Raw genomic sequence first — 27017 nt, 5'->3', positions numbered from 1 at the left:
CATGTTGCATCTATTAATGGTGAGCTATGCCCTCCTGTGTAGACACCAGCAGCTCACTGCCCATTTCTTCTGCTGGGTTCTTGTCTCATGAATTCTAAGAATGAAATCCACAAATGAGAAAGAGTGAGTGTAAAGGAGTAGGATTTATTGAAGTGAGAAGGAAAGAGACAGAACTCTCACTGTGGGGACCTGATAGGGCTTGCCGCTTGGGCGTACTAGTCTAGGAGTTTATATAGTTCTTGGGTCAATGCTATAGGTCCAAATTTATGCTAATAAGATTTGGGGTTGAATGTGGTGGCCCAGGCCTGTAATCCCAGAAGCTTGGGAGGCTGAGATAGGAGTGTTGCAAGTTCAAAGCCAGCCTCAGCCACTTACTTAGTAATACCCTAAGCAGCTTAGCAAGCCCTATCTTTAAATTAAGAAAAAAAAAAGAGCTTGGGATGTGGCTCAGTGGTTAAGCACCCTGGGTTCAATCCATGGTACCAAAAAAAGATTTTGGAGAGTATGGACATTATTAGTTAGCCCTTGAGTATCTTTCTTGCAATCTCCATTCCAGTTTTCCCCCACTTCCATTTTTCTTCCACTCATTGGGAAGTGGGAGGTTGAGGTCAGTAGATGGTGGATGCTTGGAGGTGCTGGGCTGTGGTGCTCCGTGGAGTGGGCATCCATAGTGGGCATGGGCTGAGCTGCTGTATTGCGACAGGTTGGCACACTCCAGCTTGCCTTGGCCTAAGCTCTCTTTGCCTCCAGCCTGCACCAGCATGACGGGCTCCACACAGCCTCAGCCTGTGCTCATTGCCCATGTTCCAGTCGGCCTGAGCCACTGCTCCACTGCTACTTCTACTTGGACAAGGACTTGGATTCATTATGATCAAGTGGTTTTCATTGCATGGATTCATTTGGTTCAAAATACACAAATCAAAAAAAATAAAATAAAATAAATCATCACATAAATGAAGTTAAGAGTAAGAATGATACGATCATCTCAACGGATGCGGAAAAGGTCTTTAATAAAATCCAGCACCCATTTATGTTAAAAACACTGGAGAAACCAGGAATAGAAGGAACTTACTTTAAAGTACCAGGGACTGAATGCTCAAGCACTGACACATATCCTCAGCCCTTTTTAAAATATTTTATTTATAGACAGGGCCTCACTAAGTTGCTTAGGGCCTTGCTAAGTTGCTGAGCCTGGCTTTGAACTCATGGTCCTCCTATCTCAGGATCCCAAGCCACCATGATTACAAGGCGTGTGCCACTGCACCAGGCTAGTTCTTGAAACTCTAGCCAGAACAATCAAGCAAGAGAAGGAAATTAAAGGGATATAAATAGAAAAAGAAGAAGTCCTATTTATCTGTTTGCTGAAGACATGATCCTATATCTAGAAGACCCCCAAATTCTACCAGAAACCTTCTAGAGCTGATAAATAAATTTAGCAAAGTAGCAGGATACAAGATCAACATCCATAAATCCATAGCTTAGGTGCTTCTCAACAGATGATTGGATAATGAAATGTGGAATATAAACACAAATGAGTTTTACTTAGCCAAAAAGAAGAAGAAAATCATAGCATTTGCCAGCAAATAGACAGAAGTGGAAAATATCACGTGAAATGAGATGAGCCAGACTCAGAGATTCAAGTGTTGAATGTTTGCTTTCGTATGCAGAAATTAGAACAAAGTAAGAGAATAAAAATGGGGGGTGGGCGGGGGGAGGAATACATACCATAAAGATCATAAAGGTAGAGGGGATAGCAGTGGAGTAGAAGAAGGAGATTTAGGGAAACGGAGGAGGGGCAGGAAAAGGGAAGAAATACAGAATAAATTTGACAAAATTTATTTATACATGCTCTATGTGTATGTATAAATATACCACAGTGAAATATATATGCATGTATGCATGTATGTATGTATGTATGTGTGTATGTGTGTATATATATATATATATATATATGTGTGTGTGTGTGTGTGTGTGTGTCTGTGTGTATGTGTAAGGTAGACCAGTAGAGGAAAGGGAATAGGGGGAAGAGAAGGGGAGGAAAGTGGATAATCTGGGACTAAAATGGAGTAAATTAAATTCCATGCATGTATGATTATATCAAAATGAACCCATCTATTATGTACAACTATAATATAGTAATAAAGCCAACAAAAAAACAACCAAAAATTTACTTCTTCCCCAGAACAGAAGGTAAAGTCCTTCAATGATACTCTTCTTGATATCTCAAAACTCAACCACTATGACATAAAGTACTTAAATACTACAATATAAAACCAATACATAGGCATTGCTAGGATTTGTAACCACCTTCTTCTACTACTCATTCTGTATTCCCTTTGTCTTCTGTAAGTACCTCAGCTAGCCATGTTTCTTTCCTCGTGTGCTGACCCAAATCTTCTTTCCTGAAGGGTCTGGGTTATTAGTAATTCTGCCTGGATTGAGCTGCTACAGTTTTCCATTGACCTTAATCACAGAGCATAGTAATACTGAGAGATGCCCTGAGGGATTTCCTGTATTCCAGACTTACATTTCCTTGCCTCCACTGCAGAAGAGTAATACAATTTCCCTTTGGTAGTCAGGAGCAATTACACCAGCCAATGTCATTACTCACTTCCAAGAGGAGACTCACAATGATTCCACTGAGCTGTTGGGATCCCTGCAACAGAAACTCTTTTTTTTTTTTTTTTGCTGCTGGAAATGCAAAATGGTATAGCCACTTTGGCGGGTAGTCTGGCAGTTTCTTACAAAGCTAAACACGCTCTTAATATACAACCCGGCAATTGTGCTCTTTGATATTTACTCAAAGGACTTGTATTTTATTTCCACATAAAAACCTGTACACACATGTTCATTGCAGATCTACTCATAATTGTCCAAACTTGGAAGCAGCCAAGATATCCTCCAGCAGTTGAATGAATAAAGGAACCGTGGCGCATCCAGACAATGGAATATTGTTTAGCAGTGAGAAGAAATGAGCTGTCATGCCATGAAAAGACCTGGAGAAGCCTTAAATGTATAACATTAATGCATATTATGAAGCCAATAGAAAAAGGGCTATATATGCGTTTGATATGGAAATATAGGACATTTTGGAAAAGGCTAAAATGTGGAGACGGGTAAAAGATCAGTGGTTATCGAGCCTTGTGGGGAGGGAAGAATGATGAGGTGGAGTGCAGAGAATTATTAGGGCAATAAAACCACTACATACAATACTTTGATCATAGATATATGTTGTCATAAATTGTCTAAAACCCATAGAATGTACAACAGAGAGTGAACCCTAATGTAAACTCTGGACATTGGATAATGACGTGTCAATGTAGGTTGGTCATTTGTAACTAACACACCACTCTGATGGGGTGTGCTGGTAATGGTGAGGTGGTGTATGAGTAGAGACACAAGGTCCATGAGAAATCTCTGTATACTTCGGTTAATTTTGGTACAAACCTAAAACTGGCCTAAAAAATTAAAGTCTATTAAAAACGGCTTTGGGCTAGTGATGAAAAACCCCATGTGTGCAATTGTAGGATGCATCCACATCTCTTGGTATAAAAGCCAAGATTTTCAAAATCTTCACTTGCCTTAGTTTCTTCATCTGTTAAGTGGGGTCAATAATGGTGAGTGCCTTAACGGACCATGGGGAGGAGTAAATGAATTAAGGATAGAAAATAGTGCCTAGGACACCGTAAGAGCAATTTCAGTGCTAGCAATTGTAATTAGTGAAGGTCAGCAATGCTTTGTCTATTGGAAAAGTAAGCTCAAGTACAGACAGACCGGTAATAGGAACATTATAAACTTCTAATTGTCATAAAAAGTTATACTATACAGATAGAATGCAAAAAAAAAAATTAAAAACTCCCTTAGCTATTGTAACTTGGTTAGTTGCAACACCAGTATGTGCTCGACTGACATCTACTTGAAAATTGTGTACATCGAAAGAGTAAAATGATAGATTTGGGGCCATTTTGTCCAAAATAGGGCAGTATTTTCCAATAAAGCACTATATCATATTGCGAAAAGAAAAACTAATATCAAGCCAAATATAGACTCATACAAAACACAAACTAAGAGAAATTTTATGCTGATACAACATGCTACCACCTGCTTCTGGGGCAACACTCACAAGGCCCTGAAATCCTATGCGCACAAGGTTTGCTTGGGGAGTGAAACTGTCCCTGTGACCTCATCTTGATTCAGAGCCTCTTGTTTATTTCTGGTTTTAGTCATGCCCTCAGCATAATTCAGATGCTCAAAAATATTTATCATACTTGTTCACGTTTCCAAAGAGAAAGGATTTGCTGTTCCCTGTCGTGGGAGGGGAACACAGAGTGAGGACACCTGCTGTCTTTCCCGTGCCAGAGGGAGCCCCTGGCATTTCCCAGGCTTTTCTAAAAGACAGGGTCTCAGGTCCCAGGTGGCCCAGCCCACAGCTCTGTCGGGCCTGCTGGCCATCAGGCAGCCTGGGATTCCCTTGCATGTCCAGTGTCCTCTATGTCGTCTTCCTCTTCTCCTTCTTCTCCCTTCTGGCAACCAGGAGGATGAGGCCAGCTTGAAGTTCTGTGTGGCTGCTGCGTAAGTGGATCCAATGGCCACCCTCCAGGTCTAGATTTCATGAGGAAGTGGACACCCCCACAGGCTTCTGTTCTAAGCCTCATTCTCCAAGAGATTCTTAGAAATCCTGCTCATTCATTGATAAAAATGGAGCTCTGCTCCACATTGAACCAGTGAGTCTTAGATTTAGCTTTTTTTTTTTTTTTTTTGTATCAGGGATTGAACCCCGGGGGCACCTTACCACTGAGCCACATCCTCAGCCCTTTTTATTTTTATTTTTTATTTTAAGGCAGGGTCTCACTCAATTGCTTAAGCCCTCCCTGAGTTGCTAAGGCTAGACTTGAACATGTGATCCTCCTGCCTCAGCCTCCTGAGTTGCTGGGATTACAGGCATGCACCACCATGCCCTGCTTAGTCTTTCCATTTCTGAAAGCTCTAGAGAGGAACTCCTAGTAGAAGGCAGGTAGTCACTAGTAGTTATATGCCTACTATCTCATGAACTTAAAATTTTTATATAAAACATTTGGAAGGGGAGGGAAGGATAAGTAGTTAATGTTTAACAGGCATGGAATTTTGGTTTAAGAAGATGAAAAACATCCTAGAGAATGGATGGTGGTATTAGTTGCCAACAATGTGAATGCACTTATGTTAACTAGATTGTACATTTTAAAATGGTTAAAATGGTAAATTTTATGTTATATATACTTTGCCACAACAATAATAAAAAACCTCAGAACAACAACATTGTAAAGCATGCATCTATACATATAAATTTAAAAATGTATTTTTTCATCTGTTAGGTTCTTATTAGAATGATCAAGATGACAATAAATTTTCTCATAACATTCCCAGCAGGTTGGTGTGATGCTTTTGAATTGGACAGTCCAGATCTGAATTCTAACTATGCTACCCATCAGGTATATAACCTCAGGCAGGTTACCAATCTTCTTAAACTGCAGTTTCCTGATATTTCAAAGGTATAGATTTTTATATATGTCCTCAATTTTCAATGAACTAACATGTAAAGGACTTTGAGGCAAATCTGGAAGAGAAAGGGCATTCAAGTGTTCCATCCATGTGCATGTAGGGTGCCCTGCATGTGGGTTCTACAACCAATCCCCCTGCCTCTGTAGATTTTTGTGCCCTATTCAGCTAGCTCCAGAAGTTCTGTCTGGTCTATGGTAAACCCAATCCAATTTGCTGTCTCTAAGCTTACCAAAAGCCAATCTAAAGACATTGTGGGCTATTTTGTAGGAAGATTGGAGCTACACCCTATTCACAAAGTGTTTGAGATAATAGATGATCTCTTTGAAAAATGTTTCTAGCTTTAGAACCACCAGACAGCATCCCAACAAGAACTACTCTGGGTTTCATGCCCAGACAGTCTGTACCTTAACTAGTCAGGAGCCTTATTGTCAAGATGGCAGTATGACTGCAAAGCAGATACCAGTAAAGTCCAAAGAGCCTAGAATTGCTGAATTCTAGATATTTGGTTGGTGCAGCAGGTTGACTTCAGAGGCAGCCAATCTCTATGTACATCCCCAGCTTGGTAAGAGCATGAAAACAAATTAAGCCAGAATCTCCTCAAATTAAATAATAAATTAAACCTCTTCTATGAGTCAGATTATGATTAACAACTACTCTTTATTGTCAGGATAAGATAAAATGTGAAAATTTGTATTTATAAGAATGCACGAAAGTCACAGAATTGTTCTATGATGGTTTGAAGAATCTTCAAGCCTTACATTCTGTCCATCTAGGCCGCTCTGCTATCTTGGAATTCCATTCATAGGTGATTAGGTTTAAGGGAACTAGCCCGTCTCCTCTGTTGTCAAGTGAGGTCACTATAATCTGTCAACACTGAAGAGAGAGGACCTTAACACAAGGCCTGCTGAGGTTCAGGTGTCAGGGAGTGTGTGGATGTGAGGACAATGAAAGCCAGCTGGAGACAGATTAGAGTCAGACATCCAACGCATTTTGGAACCAACTCGTTCTCCTGGCCGCATCAGATATGTCACACCACTCACCACCAAACAAGTCACTCCTGAAGGTTTTCTGTGTCCATGGTGGGTGATCAATTGCATCATTTTTGAAAATCTTTTCCACACCAAAACTATTTCTGCCCTTGCTTTGTGGTTTTAGGGACTCAGAACCTCAGAGTAACATTTATTTACTCAGGTGGTCCAGACCTGTTCCTGAACAACAACAAAAAAATCTATATTTGTGTGGCCACTTTAATGTCAATGTAGGATATCTTCCCACTCGGTCAAAAATAAAGGCTAAGATCCACAACTTTCATATTTGAAAAGTATCTGTGTATGAGTTCCTGCTTTGTTTTCCTAAAAAAGAAAAAAAATATATATCCCCACATAGAACAATATTTAGGGAATGTCACAGGGACCAAGTATCTAGAATTCAGCAATTCTAGGCTCTTTAAATTTGACCTTAATTCAAGTTAGTCCACTAAACACTGAATTTTAGACCCCATTAACTCAGTGCTTAGTGCTAGGATCATCTTGACAAGTTTATACGTCAATGTTCAGCATTCAGATTTTATTGAAGAGAACTGTAAGTACCACTCCTTTGAAATCTGTTTTTGTATTTGTTGCAAAAAAAAAAAAAAAAAGAAAAAAGTAAAAATCCTACAGAGGACACCATTTATTCCAATGGCATCTCATTACACAAGCATTTTACTTCGAGAAGCAGCCATTCGTACTTGGACAGTGGGTAGGGAGTGGGAAGTAATTTCAATGATGTAACTTAAAATAATATAAAAGTTATATTTCACATATGTTCTATTTATTATATACTGCATAGTTCCATATATGTTATATTTATGTATGCTTCACTTTATGGACACCATAAGGAGTTTTGCAAGAGTCATTTTGATTAAATGCAATTTTTCCTTATACCCATTTAATCTGGAACTTATGTGGAGATCCAGTCGTCATTATCTGGACCTGTGCCAGATATCATTAGTTAAGGCATAGTCTCTGGCCTGGTGAGGCCCCTAATTCCATGAGCAAGGTCCCACATGAGAAGCTGCCCCTACTGAGAGTGGTGGTTTCCTGCCTCAGCCCAAGTGTTCTGGCATCTCCCTAGTTCAGTCCACTTCTTAGACCCGAACTCCACCCACCTGTTAATGCTGCTGCTTGCTCAGCTCTTTCTCCTGCGTCACTTGACCATTAACTGCTTTGGAACAGGACCGGTCTAACTCTATGTCTCAACAATCTTTAGCACAGTATCTGGCACCTAGGAAATGGCAAATAAATATGTGGAACAGAACCTGCAAGGGCTTTATCATTGCTCCTGTTGCTGCATCCTTGAGAAAGGAGCTACCAGCAACAACCTCCCATCCAGCAAGCATGCCTTTCTGTACCAGCTTGAAAGCAGCCCTAAGAGTAACCTAGGCATCTTGTCTGTAAAATCCCTGTGCAAGAAATACTTAGCATCTAGGGCTAGGAAACTCCCACTCCAGGGACTAGTATATTTACCCTCTTCTAATAATGAGAGTCATGAAAATTATTCATATATTCTTTCTCTCTCTCTTTCTCCCCCCTCCTTCTCCTTCTGCCTCTCTCTCCCGGGTAAGAGTTGCTAAGACCCTCAAAATAACCTGAAACTCAGTCAGAACCACTGTATCAATCCCATTGGTTACTATTTGGGAGTACTTTCTTCTCTTTGATCCTGATTTTCAGTTTGGGGGGATTCTATTGCAGTTTTTCTCCAAGTTCCCCCTGGAACTACCTGCAGCAGAATCCCTATCAAGTTCATTTGAAATGCTTTATTCCTCAGCCCCTCAACAGACTTTTTCATCAGAATCACTAGAGGTGGGACTCAGGAATTTGCATACTACAAAAACATCCCAGGTATTTTCATGCTCAGTGAAGTTTGAAAATCCCTGACTCATTTTTATATATTTTTTGTTATAAACACCCATATTCTTAGAAGAAAAGGGAATGTAGACAAGTGGTGTCATCTAAGAAAATATCCTACACAATATGATGATGATGGTGGTCTTCAGGTAAGTTAATAGCATTACTTAATATAGTTACAGATATATCATCTTCATTTTCACTTGACTTTTCTACAATGTGTGTGAAATGGTTCTCCACCAAGATTTATGTTCACAATGTTCTACAAATGCATTACAGTGGTATTGAGTGGGCATATTAAGTAAAACAAGAAATTGATGACTAAGTGCTAGAAATAAATGATGATCTATACAATCAATAAAATATGTATCGAGGGCTGCTATACATCAGGAACTGCCCTCAGTCTGGAAGCCACTGCAATGAACAACACACAGTCCTACCCTCAGGTTGATTATGGTCTAGTGGGAAATGTAGACATGTAAGCAGAAGAAACCACTCCCTTGTGCAGAAACAGGCCAGGGACATAAAGAAAATCATCTTAATCTCAGCCACACTGTGTCCAAAAAAAGGATACAAAATCAATTCCTTACTCTCCCAGAGGAAAGAATGTTGCAGTCCATATAGGAGCAACTGGAACACCCCAACCCCTCACCCCCACCCAAGATCATGGTTACCCTGAGCCTCCTCTCTTGTCCCCACTGTATCCTTAGTTCTGGCTTTTTGTAAAAGACTGGTCCTAGTCAGGTCTAGTGGTCCACACCTGTGATCCCAGTGACTCTCCAGGTTGAAGCAGAAGGATTGCAGATTCAAGGACAGCTTCAACAACTTAGTGAGACCCACCCTCAAAATAAAAACTAAAAAGGGCTGGGGATGTAGCTTAGTGGTAAACCACCCCTGGGTTCAATCCCCACTACAAAAGAGAGAGAGACACAGGTCTAACAGACTGCTCCTGAAAGCTGGTTGTGGAGAGGATGCCTGTCTCTGATTCTTCCCATTGGAACATCTAAAAGATATTTTTAGATGGAAACTGTCCCCCCCCACCCCCCCAGGATCTGCTGGCTCACACAAAGTCTGTTTTCTTTAGCAAGGCCCCGCTCCATACTAGTCCTGGGATGTGTGGGAAGACTGGAGATGGAGGAAAGTTCATCCCATCCTAAGTGCCACTCAGGCCATTTCAGCACCTTGGGCAAGCTCTGCAGCACTGGGAGTAGCAGGTCTAGCAAGAGCACAGGAAGGACAGGCCTGAGTCCTGTGAGCCATCACAGAAGCCAGAGGTGGCTCAGGGAGCAAAGGCAAGGAGATTCATGGCAGAGGGACTGTGTGTGTAACAGCCTGGAGATCAAAGAGGACACAGGAATTCAGGGAATTTCTAGCCATTCTAAATCCCCAGAAAAGGTTTTCCTTCAGTGGGGAGCCTGTAATAGAGATTTAACCCAGGGCACTTTACCACTGAGCTACATCCCCAGCCCCCTTTAGTTTTAATTTTGAGATATGGTCTTGCTAAGTTGCTTAGGGTCTTGTTTAGTTGCTGAGGCTAGCCTCAAACTCAAGAACCTCCTGTCTCACCCTCCTAAGTCACTGGGATTACCTTTATGCACCATCACATCCAGTCAGGATAATAAATTTAACTCCTACTCATATTTCAAGATTCCACTTAAATAACACCTTATCTTTGAATTTCTCTATACTTAACTGCTCTCATCCATTTCCTTCCTAAGCATCTACAATATCTATCATTGTATTGATGACTTGACATTTCATTGTATATTCACTATTACTGAATTATCTGACACTTGTTCATTTATATGATATGAACATTCCAGTTCCTTCAACTAGACTATAAACCACAGGAAAGCAGGGACCATACTTTATAGTTTCATTCTTTAGTAATAATATTATTGAGCTGTAATTCATATGTCACACAATTCCACCATTTAGAGTGTACAGTTCAATGGTTTTAGCATATTTAGAAAGTTGGGCAACAATTCTCACAATTTTAGAACATTTTTATCATCCCCAAAAGAAACTTGTACCCATTAGCAATCACTCCCCATTTGTTCAAACTGTGGGCTTCTGAATTGTGACCCCCAAAACGGTATGTATCCTAATCCCTAGAATTTGGAAACATGACCCAGTTTTGAAATAGGTTCTTTGCAGATGGAATCAAGTTAAGATGCAGTCATCCCGGATGAGGATGAGTACTAAGACTGATGTGACCAGTTTCCATATCAGAAGAGGGAAATTTGTATTAAGGAACACAGACATACAGGGGAGAAGTCCACATGAGGATGGAGACAGAGATTGGAATGACACACCGTTAAACCAAGGAATGCTGAGAATTGTAGGCAATTACCAGAAGCTCAACAAGAAAGGTTTTCCAGGTTCATCAATATTGTAGCATGTATCAGTATTTTAATCATTTTACTGCTAAATAATATTCCCTTATATGGGTATACCACATTTTGTTAATCCACTCACCAGTTGATAGATATCTGGATTATTTTCACTTGTTGAATTGTGTGAATAATGCTGCGCTGAAGACTCATGTACACGTTTTTGTGTGGATTTCTCATTTCCCTTAGGCATCTACCTAGGAGTGCAATTGTCGGGTCATATGGTAACTTTATATTTAAGAGTTAAGTTTGAGGAAATCTCACTCTTTTCTGAAGTAGCTATATCATGTTACATGCTCACACTTCTTGTGTATAGGAAGATAGGAACTTATGGCAAACACTTGTTATGATCTGTTTTTTACTTTTTATTTTTTTTGCTATGCTGGGGATTGAACCCAACACCTTGTGCATGCTAGGTAAGCAATTTCCTACTGAACTACACCCCCAGCCCCTATTTTAAAAATTTTAGCTCTCCTAGTGGATATGAAATGATATTTCATTGTGATTTTGATTTGCATTTCCCTGATGACCAGGGCTGTTAAGCATATTTTCACATGCTTCTGGGCATCTTCCTTGGAGAAATGTCTATTCAGATCTTTTGGGTGTCTTTTAATTGGGTTATTGTTTTCGTCTTGTTGATCTGTAGGAGTTCCTTGAATATTCTGAATAATTTGCTTATCTTTATTATTGTGTTATTTTTATGTCTTAGAGTTTTAAAACATTTACCCGTGTCCCTATATAATACTGAACAAATGATGGGGGTTGTTCATGCTGTTGGACATTTTTGGTGTCTAAAAGATAATTGGGTTTTTTTATTTCATGTTCAGTGAATGGGCTGGAATAACATCATCCAGGGTTGTTGGGTCAAAGTTGTATATAGAGAGGAACCTAGTATTTATGGACGGCCCACTAGGCAGTATGTTACCATGCGATCCTCACCATAACCAAGGAGATTCTATCCCCAATGAGCAGACACCCACAAAGACATTCAATAACGTACCAGACACCATACAGGTGAGGGCAACGGTGCTGCTTTTGTCTCTATTTTTTAAACATCCTGCACTTTTTAAACATCCTGTCCCTCTAACCCCCTTCATGATATAGCAAAACAGATAAATCAAAGCCAGACTCCCCTGGCAGGTTTCTGATGCATGCAAAGTATCCCAAGTTCATGTCTCATCCAAGGACTAGGAAGTAGTTTATTTGGTTTTCAGTTCATAAATTAATAAAATCCATTCAAATACTTCCCAGAAGTGAACTATAAGAATAGAGAAAAAAATGTGAGAATAAGATTAATTGGCCATGTCAATAGTTTGACTTATTTTCGGAGGGCTGTCCAAACAGTGATTTGAAAAAAGGAATTATTTTGTCATGAGACACCCTAAATCATCCCTGGGAAAGAGAACTCACAGGAACATTTTAGTTTCTTCTTTCATTCTCCCCAGTTCTTTCTTTAAAAACTGAAGCACAGGGCACTGGGGCTGTAGCTCAGTGGCAGAGCACTTACCTAGCAAGTGTGAGGCACTGGGTTTGATCCTCAGCACCACATAAAAAATAAATAAAGACATTGTGTTCATTCAGAACTAAAAAATATTAAAAAAAAAACCTGAAGCACTGAAATGGGAACATGTCTGTAGTTAACAAACAGGGAAAGAAAGAACGTGTGATTTTGGAGTTTAGGTGGGGAATGTATGAACTCTACAGAAAGATGGACTTACTTTAGAACCTTCCAGCACTTTCTAGGCCATACAGAGTGCAAATGGTTTCTGCAGCTCATAAACCTGGCTCCAGGCCAGCAACTTGCTCACTTGAATTGCAGCCAAGTACCCTGGACTCATCGCCCGAACATGTGAGTGGCAGGCACGTGTTCCTGCGGCATCCTGTCCTCTCCTGGAGAGACGCTGACATCTAATTCTCAAGAATCTCATTTCATTTTTTATAGACAAGTGTCTTCACCCTTCTAACTCTAAAAATAGAGGTGAGAGGAAGACACAGTTTGGAGGGCCTTCGAAGTTCTGTATAAAGTCCTCCAAACATTAAGAATCCTCAGATTCTTCTCTGGGAAATAGCACATCAGACTATTTGAATAGACAGCTTATACTGGAATATACAGCTACTTGGAAACCATTCCTGTTTGTAAAAATGGTATTTTCCTAAAAGTCCAAGGAAGACAACTGAAAGTGTAAAAAGAAATAGAAAGTGAACTAATTTCTTGAAATTAGCCAAATGGATTAGGAGTAAGACAACCTTTAGTACTCAGAAAAAAAAAAATACACAAGATTGTGATTAATTGGCCCTCTCAAAACTTTTGACTTATTTTCACAAGGCTGTTCAATCAGAGACAAAGCAAGGAATGATTGCCACAAGATAAGGCTTAATCACCCCTGGGAAAGGGAATTTGCAGGGACATATTTGCTTTTACAAGAAGGGCTGTGTCCACACTGGAGGCCTCTTTGAGGTTTTCCTCACATTGTTTGTGCCTGTGGAGTTCTGGACCTACTTCTGGGTTGGGTGCTCCCCCAAAGTAGGCTACACCTCCATCTGCAGCGAACTACTTCTTCAAGAATTCCTAGGCAAATTGGACAATGGGATTTTACTCCTTGATCTTGGAAAAGTGCAAAAAAAAATTTTTCTGTTTTCCCCAAGGGCCGCTTGAGAAATGTTCTGTTGCCCCCAGAAGTCCAGCCTTTGACCTTCCTCACTGCTGAGAGTCCATCAGCACCTGCGGGGTCCTTGCCCTTTCTTGATGACAGATGGGTGTAGTTTTGAGATGTCCCTGGGCCTTATCTCACTCAGCTCTTTGAAGCCCCTGACAGCTGCTGCTACTGCCACTTTCTTATCCTGAGAGAGGAAGTCGCTTCTGAAGGCTCTGGGAGCCAGTTCACAGTTGGGGTGTTGGCAGGGTGAAAGGTCATTTTAATGTGACTTTTCAATTTATGCAATGCTCAGCTTTTTAATTCCATATTTCCAGGAGGAACATAGTAATTGAAATTGTTGTCATCTAAGGCAAGAAGGGATGAAGACTGATGGGAGATTTTCCTCTGATTGCTAGCTTTCTACCTTTTCTTTCCCCCCACTGAAGTGTCACGAAGTTCTGTCTGTCACATCTGAAAACCTAGTCTGAACTTTATTTTTATTTTTTAAATTTTATTATTTATTTTTCGGCGGACACAACATCTTTGTTTTTGTATGTGGTGCTGAGGATTGAACCCGGGCCGTACGCATGACAGGCGAGCGTGCTACCGCTTGAGCCACATCTCCAGCCCTAGTCTGAACTTTAAAATGGAATTGAGAGGAGCAATTGAAGAAAGAATGCCGTTTTCTCTAATAAAATGTATTCAGTGAGTGCTAAAAATTTGAAGGTCTTATTTTGATTGAATTGTTGGTGGTCAGTGAAGTTAAATAGATTAGTTCTTGTAAGAATATACAGACTGCACACAGAAAAGCATGTATAACATAACAATATATAAAGTAATTATTTTAAATATAAATATGTATTCCTGATCATGTTGATGAAATAATGCATTTTTGTTTGTTTGTTTTAGGAAAGTACAAACTCACCACATACAATTACAATTATCACCTCTGGGATAATGATACTGATTTATTGTGCACTTACTATGATGTTTTCAGATGCGACAGACAGAACTTCGGGACACTTCAGTGGGAGGAAAGAAAAGGTAGAAAGCTAGCAATCAGAGAGGAAAATCTCCCATCAGTCTTCATCCCTTCTTGCCTTAGATGACAACAATTTCTAGTCATTTACTGATTATTCTTTTTAAGCATCATATGGTAAATATTATGCCTATTTTTGCTAAAGTTTAGAGTGAGATAATTTGCCTAAGAACTGAGCCCCATAGGATTGAAAATAAAGTCCACGGGACTTCATCAGACCAAGTAAATTGGAAGTTCCTAACATGAACACAGTAGAGGACACAGTTATTTAGAATGAACACAAAGTGCATGATTCGTGAGGACACAGGAAACCCAATCATCTGGGTATCATCCTGAAAATATGTGCACCACTGCAGTACCCCTGTCTTTGCACATAGTCAAAGGTATGAGGGGTTGGGAAAGTGAGATACAGTCACAGAGAGTATGTAACTGAACATCGAAGTACAAGAAGATGGATTTGGAAAATTCATTTTGGGTAAGATTTGAAGGTGGTGAATTCTAGGAAAGGACTTTACCCTATGGGTGATGCCACACAGCTGCTAACATCTTGAGTAGTGTTAGATAAATGCCTCCATTTATGTGATTGCACTTGACCCTGAGAGTGTGAGAGTTGGTGCTTCCAGAGAGGTTAGGTGACTCTCCCAACACTGCTAAAATGGAATGACCTGTTTCTAGAAAGTTACCAGTGGAGGTACCTGTTTCTAGAAAGCTTGTATTTTTTTCTATTTTTTCATATTATTTACTAGCTTCTAAAATATGTAATCCTTTGGGATTATAAATTGCCATCAAAAACCATCAATAAAAAGCAAAGTATTTTGCTGGTCATGGAGGTGCACACCTGAAATTCCACCAGCTCAGGAGGCTAAGGCAGGAAGATCTCAAGTTCAAAGCCAGCCTTAGGAATTTAGCAAGGCCCTAAGCAACTGAGTGAGACCCTACTTTTAAAAAGGGCTGGGATATAGCTCAGTGGTTAAGCATCCCTAGGTTCAATTCCCGGTGCTCCCTACCCCCACCAAAAAAAAAAGAAATGAAGGAAAGAAAGAAAGAAAGAAAGAAAGAAAGAAAGAAAGAAAGAAAGAAAGAAAGAGAAAGAAAGAAAGAAAGAGAAAGAAAGAAAGAAAGAAAGAAAGAAAGAAAGAAAGAAAGAAAGAAAGAAAGAAAGAAAGAAAGAAAGAAATATTGAGAGAATAGCACATGGCCAAATCATTATTCTGTTAGCATGGATTATAACAGTTTTCCTAAAAGAGAGCTAAGTCCAAAGGAATAGAAGCTAGGAACAAGAAAATAGTTACTTATGAACTTTTTCTTATTAATTAAAGTACTAAATATTTTATTAAAAATTTTAAAAATAAAAAAGAAGAAATCAAAACTCACCTATAATTATACAATCAATAGATAATTTTAACATTTTTTGGTGCATTTCCTCCCCGTCTTTGGTATACTCTACAATCTGAATTGCATCTAACCCATCCTAGTCCTGTGACCTATCTTCTGAATATATCTCCGACTCACCAGAGTCCCCGGGCCTCTACCCTTATGTAGGCCGCCACCATCTCTGCCTGGATTACACCTCTCTCCTCCTAAGCATCTCCTTACCTCCATCTGCTCCACTTTCATTCCTTAGCTGAAGCCCGAGCAGCTTTTCTAAAATGCAAACTGCTTCACTGTCTTAGGTGCTCAAACTACCCTGGTTCTCAAGGCCCTTGGCTTCGTGGGGCCCACCTGGTCTCTGTCCACTCAGGCCTTCACGCTCCCACCACCAGGTTGACAGAAAGCTTCTAAACCAGGCTCTGCCTCTCACACCCCTGGCATTCACCAAGCCCTAGTGCTCTGCCCCAGACTCCTCGCCTACCTGCTTTTCAGCTTTCAGACTCCACTTCTTATTTCAATTCCTTAGGGAAGATTTATTTGACCCCCCTGCCTCTCTCTCTACAGGATTAGAGACCCCTGCTTGTCACCAGCTGGCGGGGCTGGCGAGGTGAGCTGGGTTCAAAGGAGCCAGCTGCAGAAATAAACTGAGAAAACAGCGAAGAAACCACAAACACAAACATGAGTTTCGAGGGTAGGACTGCCCAGTGACCTCAAGGGTCAGCTCCACGCTGGATAGCACTGGAAGGAGCAAGAGAGAGAGAGCACACCCAGAAGCCCCCTATTTATTGGGGGAAAGACATTCAATAGAATATTCCACCCAAATAAGGCAGGGATAGGGTTTTGAAGGTGGAGTCGTGCTTGGTGATGTCTTGTGGTCAGCAGATTGATTGACATCTTGGTAAGTCACACCCATCTCAGGTGCTGTGTGGGATCACAGGCAGCGGGAGAGGAGAGGCTCTCTGTGTCACACAGCCCAATCAGTGTGCGACACAGACCAGTCCCCTCATATGCTCAAATGTGCATAGCTCACCCACACAGCCCATGGATGGCTCGCAACTCCTGCTACCCTCTCAAGTCCCCCTCCCCATAACAACACTTATCTCAGTGTATTCTCACTTTTGTATTCAGCTGCTTACCTCCTCCACTAGGTAGTAAACTTTTTTTTTTCTATTTTCTGAAACAGTGTGTACATAATGGAGATGACCTGTTCCAAAATGTTGGGCAGAACTTGTTTTTTAAACACTATCTGGACCTCACACATCTGTTATCTATATCTATATATGTCCATTAACCAAAGCTTGTCAATTATTTTACTCAAATCATCTGTATCCTGATGACTTTGTCTTTTTAGGACTTTTAAATTTGTCTTTTAAATTTCAAATTCCGTTTTCTACAGTAAAATTTCCTCTGTAGTGCCTTCATAAGTATTTTAGTTGTGTCTTACTATTGTTTCATCCATTTCATACAATTTTATTTGTATCTCAACCCGAATTGTTTTGTCTTTAAATGTATCTTCCATGTCATGGGCTCAAAAGCTTGTTTTGGGCTCATGGTTTCATAGTTGGCCAGCTTTACTGCTCTGGGCCTGAAGTAAAACAGAACATGGCAGAAGAGGAGCTGCTCAACTCTTGGCAACCTGCATGTGGGGAGTGGGAACAGGAAAGGCAGGAAGGGCGGAGGGTGGAATAAGATGAAGAAGCAGCAGCTGAAAGTTAATATGGTCTTGTAACTGAGATCACAGAGAAGTTACTTTCCAAGTCAGCTTCCATTTCTTATGCTGTAAAATCTTTCAAGGTATACATTTGTTTTGCATCTTTAAGGATGTGCTCATTTATTTATTTATTTTTGGAGCTTTTAGGTTCCTGTAATGTTGTTCAGTTTATTCATTTTTAAATAAGAAAATACGTTTGGTCATGGTGACACATGCCTGTAATCCCAGCTACTGGGAAGGCTGAGGCAGGAGAATTAAAAGTTTGAGGCCCGCCTTGGTAACTTAATGACACCCTGTCTCAAAATAAAATTTAAAAAGGGCTGGGAATGGAGCTCAATGCTTGCCTATCATGTGCAAGGTCTGAGTTCAATCCCTAGTCCTGAAAAAAAAAAAAAGAAAGAAAGAAAGAAGAAGAAAGAAAAGAAAAAAGCTGTTGGCAAACATATGGATACTATATATCTGTTACTGTCAAGGTTATAGAGGTTCTAAAAAAATATCAGAAAGGTTACTTGTCTGTGTTAGTCAGCTTTCTGTACTGTAACAAAATATCTGAAATAATCAACTTATAAGTAGGAAAGGTTTATTCTGGCTTATGATTTCAGTCCATGGTTGCTAGGCCCTGTTGATTTGGGGTCTGTGGTACAGCAGAAGATCATAGCAAGGAGTATATGGTGGAGCAAAGCCACTCACCTCATGTTGGCTGGGAAGCAAAAGAGACAGAGAGAGAAACAGAGTCTGGCCTTTCACCATCTCCTTCAAGGGCATGTCCCCACTGACCTAAGACTTCCCATTAGACTCTATTTCTTAAAGGTTTCTCTCACTTTCTGATAGTGTCAAGCTAAGGACCAAGCCTTTAACACCTGCGCCTTTGGGGGACATTCCATATCCAGACATTCAGGATCACCATAGGATGGTGTGCATACTCTACACAATATCTTACTCAGATGGGCATTTTTCACAATACTCAGTGTTTGACACAGTCCCAAGGAGCACAGGCCAACACTGTTTTTTCAATCTTGTGAAATCTTTTATGCAGTTTTATCAATGAGAATTTCACATAGGTTCTCCCTCTGCAGATTAGCCAAGGCATTTTTTTAAAAAAATGAAACAAAACAAAACAGGGAGAGAAAGAGATCATCAGTTAATTGTCTTGTGACATCCTAGCTCTGAGGAACTGGGCCTCAACTCGTGTACCAGCTCCAGTTGGCTGAGAGTAGCTGCCTGAAGCTTGTTGAAAGAATCCTGATGCCCTTTCTCGCTCAGAAGGAAGGAGTGCTTTGATTAGTCACCTGGGCTAAGGGCCTGGGAGCGGGGCATGGCTAAATGAAGACCACAGATTTGCTGCTCCTATCTAATGACAGTTAATGGGGGTGACATAAAACATAGCAATTTTTAAAGGACCTTGGCCTCCTTAAATCTTATAAGGGACTCATATCCACATGACTCAGTGGATTTGGCTTGCGAAGTGCTTGTGCCAGCCATTAGTGATCTGAAATTGGCCCCAAATCCAGAGACTGGCTGACTAAATCCAGGCCAGTGAACTGCGTGAGCATCGATGGGTCTAGATGTGAACTCATCTAACTTCACAGCCGTCTCTGGGCTGTGACTACAGAAATGGCATCTATTGTCAGAATTGCTAGGATCTCCACCCCCCATGCTTCCATCCTTTTATCATCCTTTAGGGGAACTTGTCTTCCCCATGCCACGTAGAACCCATCAGTGCAGAGGATTAGGCACACGACCCCGTCCTGCCCAGTATTCGTTCAAAAAGTGGTCCCCAAGTGGGCATGCAGCCTAAGCTGGAACCAAGAGTCCTTCTCTTAGATTTCACGTCTGAACCTTGAAGGAAACCACTTTCTCTCAGCTACAGTAGCAAGCTAGGATGATAGAAGCCTGGAGCTCTCTGATGCCCACCTTAGGAAACACACCCCTGTGTAGTGAGGGAGAAGGAAACTAAGCAGAAAAGCAGAAGCAGAGACACAGAAAGGAGAGGGGACACCTGGTGACATCATCAGAGTTTCTTGAGCCCTTGATTTGTATTACACCCCTGACTTTGATTTTTTCTTTATTTTTGGTACCAGGGATTGAACCCAGGGGCACTTAACCACCAAGCCAGATCCTCAGCTTTTTAAATAGTTTATTAGAGACAGGGTCCAGCTGAGTTGCTTAGGGCCTCGCTAAGTTGCTGAGGCTAGGTTTGAACTCATGATCCTCCTGCCTCAGCTTCCCGAGTTGCTGGCATTACAGGCATGCACCACTGTGCCCAGCTTGGACTTTGGTTATGGAGTCAGTAAATTTATTATTAATTGAACTATTTTGATTTGGGTTTATGCCCCTTATCACTTAGTCTCAATAAATATAGTACTTACTCGTTTCATTAACTGTCCATGTAGGTTGGGACTGGTTAGTTTGTCTCTTTATTTTAGAAGGGATTAATGAGCAAAGGCTCTGTCACTTGTATTGCCACCACTGTCCTTAAGGCTTTCCAGATGCCCCAGGCATCCACCCTCTCCACCCTCAGCCATATGGCCTGTGGGGAATGGGTAAATGTGTTAGGAGGAGTCCTGCAGGCAGGTGGCACAATTTTTGTGCCTGAGAGTTCCCTATAGTATTGAGTGGCCATCTGGCCTCTGGTTAACCCTCCCTATGCCAGGTGGGGGAACATGGTGGCAAGACCTTTAGCCTTTTCCTACTTCTGTATTGCCCTATCTCCTTCATCAATGCAAAACCCAGAGTGTACATGACATAGACATTTCTCAATCCAGTCCATCAAAGATATAGCTTCCCAGAATTTAGCATATGGCTGTCCATCTAAAAGGTTGCTAGTAGATCTTCTGGCCCTCTCCAGGAGCTATTTCATTAGAAAGCAAGAATGGAGGTGAATGGAGGATTGTGGGTTTGCGACAGTGACAATTTGGAAATTCCCAGACAGGTATGTTTCAATGGTATTATGGGGATTCAGAAAGGACCAGAATTGGACACTGGAGGTGACTACCTTGGGCAGCTGGGAAGTAGCCTGGAGATCCTGGTGAAAGGTGTTAACACAAGAAACAGAGCGGGCGGTGCTGGAGACACACTTAGACAGCTTTATGACATGGGCTCTAGCCTCCCCTGACTGGCTGAGGCTTGTTCACTAAAACACGCTTCCTATCTCTTCTCCTGCCTCGTTTGGAATGATGACAGCATTGTTAATGCGATGCATTCACCACATTGAACCACACAAATGGCACCAACCAGTTATTTCATGAAGTTCAGCTTGCACCAGTACAATGTCTTCTCTTCATTATCTGGGGTTGGTAGGGGCCAACTAGAGGGACGGGAGTGGAATTTGTATCTCTAGCCTGAAGTCAAGTTGTCAACAAGTCAGCGCTTCATCCAGTTTGAGGTGACAGGTAGGGATGATATAGTCTGACAAAAGAACCCTTGACTCCATACAACTTGGTAGAGATAATAAAAGATGATCCTCTTCATATGCTCATCAATGTCTGTACTCCTGGACTTGACTGTTTTTCAGATGCAAAATTTTTCTTCTTTATGTTTCCCTTCCCTCCCCCTGAAACATGAGATACCTGTAGGAAATTTTCTCCCAACAGTATACAACATAAAGTTAATCTTGCACGGTTCTGGAGGTGAGGGGTCTGTTGGCTTAGCCATGCTCCCTCCAAAATCTCTAAGGGAGCACCCTTCCTTGCCTCTTGCAGCTCCTGGTGCTCCAGGGTGGTGGCTGCATTTCCCCAATCTCACCTCCATCTTCTCTTGCCTCCTCCTCTTCTCCCCGTGCCTCCCCTCTGTATGTCTCTGATCAGGACACTTTTCATTGGATTTAGGGCTTACCCAAATAGTTCAGAAGGATCTCATCTTAAGATCCTTAATTTAATTAACCTACAAGGAGACTTTTCCTGAAGTGAAGACACATTCACAGGTTCTGGAGGTTCAGACATTTATTCGAGGGTACATTTCTTCAAAGGCCACCATTCAACCGAACTCTCTCAGCTTCTGTTAAATTTTCCCATGAACACACCACTCCATAACCCGTGGTGATTCATCTGAGAGACTAAGACCAAATTCACTCAATTTGCCTCAAGCAGATCTTAATTAAAGCGACCACGAAGAGCACTCTAAGGATGAGTTCAGGTTACAGTGTTGACCTCTCTCATACCTCTCCAAAGTCCCGGGATTGTGAGGAAACCAATTTTAGAAACCCTCAGGGTCCACCTTGGAAATCCAAGTGTCTTGCTCTCTTTGTTTTGACCTTTGGCTGGAGGTATTACATTCTATCATCAGTAATAATCCTGGCCAGTGAACTAAAGTTATCCGATTGCCTTGCAAGGCTGAGGTTTTCCTTTCTTAAACTCCAGGAACTCTTTTATGACTATGCCTCATTTGCATACCACTATGTTTCCAGAAGGATGCAAAGATACCTGGGGGGGGAGGGGAGGGGGGATTTTTTTTTCTAATTGTTGGTACCCCATAAATCGGACCTCCATGGAGATGACAGACCTAACTGGCTAGTATGAACTAGGATTCCCATTGCAGGAGAGTAATTGAATCTAATGCTTGTTTTTGAGACATTGCCTAATACCACTCTGTACAAAATGTCCTTTTTGTCTATGTCACCAGCTGAGTACCACTTACTTGCTCCATGGGATAACTGACTGATGCCTACAATATTGGGAAGGAGAAAGACATCCAGAGGTATTGGCAACCATGTTGCCTGGGTTAACAAGAACTGGGGATATTCCTGTAGCTTCCATTAGATTTTTTTGATAATGTTAAGGGGAATAGAGATCAAATCATGGTTAGAGTTATCTGGTGAGAAATGGCAGGCCCAGCAACCAGAGGCAAGGTATTCAGTACAAAAAGACCATTTTCTTTTGTGGGAAAAAATTCAGGGTGATTCTGAAAGACAACAATTTTCAATGCCCTTCATGCTTTCTGGGGTCTCAGTTATGCCAGGTCTCACTACCACAAACTAAGTATGTCAATTTCAGTAGTTAAAATTTGTTTCTAATTATCTCCTCCTTGTACCCAGACCTTTTGTCTAGATAGGTTAGGTGCAAGAGGGACAAAGGCAATTTTATAAAACATACAGAGACCCATTATATCCTTCATTCTGACCCATGTGAGCCAGTATAGGGAGACTCAGTGGTTATTATCATGGTCACCTAAGGCACATCAATGCAAGAAAAGACTCCACAATTCCCAAAGCCCCATTTTAAAAGGTTGTCACACCTACACATTCAGCAATAGAATTATTGTACCACATAGTACATTAAACTGTTCCAAAGGGCCCTGGCACAAGACTACTTTAGCTTCCCATTTCCTCTGCAAACCTTGCCCAAACTCTATCATTTGAATTCGGGAACCCTTACTGTCACAGGACCAGTTAGGATAGTGAGTTTGGTACCCACATTCAATGGAATCATACAAAGTTAACTCCTCCTTACTCCCTCCACCCAAACTCTAGCATATTTGGGAAGGTGAGCATCACCCGTAATTCCCCTTGTAGACAGGGAAACTTCAGCTTCATGTTTGTTTTTCTCCTTGAAGTGCTTAGAATCAAGGTGGAGGAAGAGGGCATGAAGAATTAGAGCATAAAGAGAGAGAGAGCAGAATGTCCTCATGGCTGGTACCCTTGATTGCAGAAGGTATATATATCCAGGACAAATCTGGGTACTACTTGTTGCAATGAGGTGGACATGAGGCTACCACCAGATTGGCAAAGAAGTCCTCCATCTGGAGAATGGCCAGCAACAATGAGGGCCCTGTTTGGGTAGCCATCTTTGAACCCACCTCTAATATTCAACTGCAACCACCTTTCCAATTTCCCCTGATCGACCAGACCAGTAATCGTGTGGAAGACCACTTGTTGATGTAGTGACCATAAAATTTAGTCAACATGCTTCCTGCTCTCTCCTGTGGACTTCCTCCTCATATCACCTTAGCTGGCTTAAAAGGCCCTCGTCCATTTTATTCCAGAAAGGCACATCTCTGTCAGCATTCCAACCTTTTCACCAAAATTGTCAAGAACTTGGAAAGGTGAGTTAATACATGAGCCTGGTACAGTTTCATACATGGTGTTAGAAGACATGAGATTCCTGGAGTAGAGGCAAAAGACAACTTATTACTCACAGCAATAGAAGTAGCCTGAGTATTGCTATTTTGTCACTGGTTCCCTGAGTCACAGTTCCTATAGAGATATAAAGTCCAGAAGATTCCTGCATATGCTGTGGGTTGTGTTATGTGAGAGAAAACCTGAGCTTAGGGAACCTACATATTTTCAAATGGACAAGCATGCCTATGCTTTGCTGTGAAGGGAGATACTCTAGGCTCCCTAAAGAGTAAGTCCTGAACAAAGGGCAGTTAGGGCCTTGCTTTCAAGATGTGCAGCCATGTAAGAAGTCCATGAGGAATTACCTCCCCAAAATGCCTGTTCTCATTTGACAGAATACTGTGCCAAATGTTCATAATTATTTTGCAATGTATTTCTGTGGCATAAAATATCACAGACAATGCAACAAAAATTTTTTGCCATCAACACCATTAGGAGAGAATGTTAAATATTTGCCTCCAGAATGACTCTGACATGGATAATGATAAAGCCTCCCTCTCTGCCAGTAATGCACCTAAGAAATGGCAGAGTTTTTTAAAAAAATCAAACATTTTAGGGCTGGGGATGTATCTCAGTGATAGATTGCCTGCCTGGCATGTGTGAGGCCCTGAATTCAATCCCCAGCACTGAAAAAAAAATTAATGTTGAGATAAATGTAGATTCACTTGTAGCCATAAGAAACAATATGGAGAGATCCTACTTACCCTTTACTCAAACTTCCCCAGTGGTAACATCTTGCAAAATCATAGAACAACACCATAATTAGGATATTGACATTGGCAGAGTCACGATGCAGAAAATTTTCATTACTGCCAGGATGCTGCATGTGTCTTCGTAGAGTCAGTGAGAGTGTTTAAACCTCCCCAGTTCTCTCTAAATATTATTTTCTTGGATAATCCAAACCTTCATTTAATCTGCTAAGATATGGAGTCTTACGCAACCCATCTGTCTGGTTTTAAGGTAAATCAGTACTTTAGCTAATTAGACTGATGGCCACAGACCAAAAGGATAGAATGTTTTAGACTATGATGGAAAATAATTTCATGCATTCTTTTTGAAAATATAAAGAAAGTAGTTCATCATAGAACATTTAGAATGCATGGAAACAAAAAGAAGTAGGAAAAAAAATAGCTACCACCTCTATTGACCAATTATCTTTTTTCTGTGCTGAGAGCGAGAGAGAACTACATTTATTTATCTGTATATCTAACTAGGCATAAATATATTTTGATACTGCTATGCTTTGACTATCCCCACCAAAACTCACCCTGAAATTTAATCCCAATTGTGAGACATCAAGAAGGTACAAATTTAGCCAGGCGCAGTGATCCATGCCTGTAATCCCAGCAACTCAGGGGGCTAAGGCAGGAGGACTGCAAGATTGAGGTCAGTCTCAGTAATTTAACAAGGCCTTAAGTAACTTAGCAAGATCTTGTCTCAAAATTTAAAAAAATAAAGTGGACTGGGGATGTGGTTCAGTGGTTAAGCACCCTTGGTTTCAATCCCTAGTATCAAAAAAAAAAAAAAATGGATGCTTAATGACTATGATATTTGGAGATGGGACTTTTGGGAGATGATTAAGGTAAAATTAGAAGCCATAAGGGTGGAACCCTAATCCAGAGGGACAGTGACTTTCTAAGAAGAGGAGGAGAGACGTGAGCTAGGACATTCTTTTATTTATTTATTTATTTATTTATTTTTGGTACAAGGGATTGAATCCAGGAGCACTCTATCACTGAGCTACAGCCCCCACTTTTAAAAATTGGAAGCAGAGTCTTATTAAGCTAATCAGACTGGCCTCAAACTTGCAATCCTCCTGCCTCCACTTCCAGAGTAGATGGAATTTCAGGCGTGTACCACTCTGTCTTGCCATGTGATGGTCCACAGAGTTTTGGATTCTGTGAAGTCTTTACTAGCAAGAAGGATCTCTCCAGGTACAGCCGTCAGACCTTGAACTTCTCAGCCTTCAGACCCAGGAGCCAAATAAACCTCTATTCTTTATAAATTACATAGTCTCTGGTATTTCTTTTTAGCAACAGAAAACCTACAGAAACAGTTTTGTTCTTGAAATCAGTAACATCATTGAGGGGGACAGACGATTCTTATACCCTTTTCCTCTCATATTTACTGTAGAGACAGTGGATGGGGTAGCAGGTTCTGTGGCAGTACTTCAGACAGCCCTGACTACAAGGAATTCCACTTACCCTACAGAGACTACCTGTCAGCAGGCAGATGGCCAGCAGCTTCTGATAAGCTGAACAAAGAACAAGCCCACTGGCTTCTGGGTTTGGCCAGTGATAAAAGGGAAACTGGACAGATGAGGAAGTGGTTGCCCTCCAGAGAGGCACATTTTTTCAATCATCATTAAGTTTATGATAAAAAAAAAGATGGTAGAAGCAATAGTGTAAAATGCATAACTCTCCTTGAAGGTCAAAGCATGAGTCACCGTGAATTAGGCAGTCAAGGCTCTTTTTAAAAGCACTCAACCCAGTCTCTGACTACCCTTCCTCCTTCAATGCCAGCCCCTAACCACAGATCTGGTGGTGCTGGGGGAATTCTGCCAACAGTGTTCCAAATGCCAGCGGGCTGATTGGTCAGTGCTTACTCAAATGAGCCTTCCCAGTGAAACCATAATTACCTCCCACTCCCAGAATAGGATTTACAAATGCAGTTATTTATGTATGATCCTTTTACACATGATCTCATGCATTTTACTCCTGCTAATGAATATTTCCCATGAGATTTTATGTTTCTTAGGAGACTTTACTCTCAGAAAAATCCTCTTATATGAATGCCATTATAAATAACTTATTGGCATAAAAAAGAACCTTGTTAACCACAGATTGCCACGAGGGTAAAAGTGTTTATCCCTTCATGCAATCATACATTTCTCTTATTTTAAGAATGCTTTCTTTCATTTGAGTCATGAATGAGGCTGGGAATCAATTAAGTTTCAAGTGCTGAGATACCGGATATAATTTCTAAAAATAAAACAAAATAAATTTGGATGTACTTTAGAAGTAAATCTAATAGGACTTTATTCAAAAGCTTCCAAATATAACTATGTGAACTTATAAAAATCTATCTGAACATCTATTTCATCATCTATAAAATGGAGGTAGTTTATGCCAATGTCACAGGATGCTTAGATTCAATAGCGAGGCTTGTCTTGTGTGGTGGTTCCAGAAGTCCCGGGGACAGATGCTTTGCAGTGTTCTGATTTAGCCTATAGAAGCCCTGCTTGTGAAAGTCTCAAGTTCACATACTGGCCTTGGTCCTTATCAGGAAAAAGGAGCTAAATTGATGCTTTGAACTTAATGTCATTAACC

The sequence above is a fragment of the Urocitellus parryii genome, chromosome 14 (assembly GCF_045843805.1).
Source record: "Urocitellus parryii isolate mUroPar1 chromosome 14, mUroPar1.hap1, whole genome shotgun sequence".
Taxonomy (NCBI): Eukaryota; Metazoa; Chordata; class Mammalia; order Rodentia; family Sciuridae; genus Urocitellus; species Urocitellus parryii.
The sequence above is the reverse complement of the archived record's forward strand: the minus strand, read 5'-3'. Positions refer to the sequence as shown.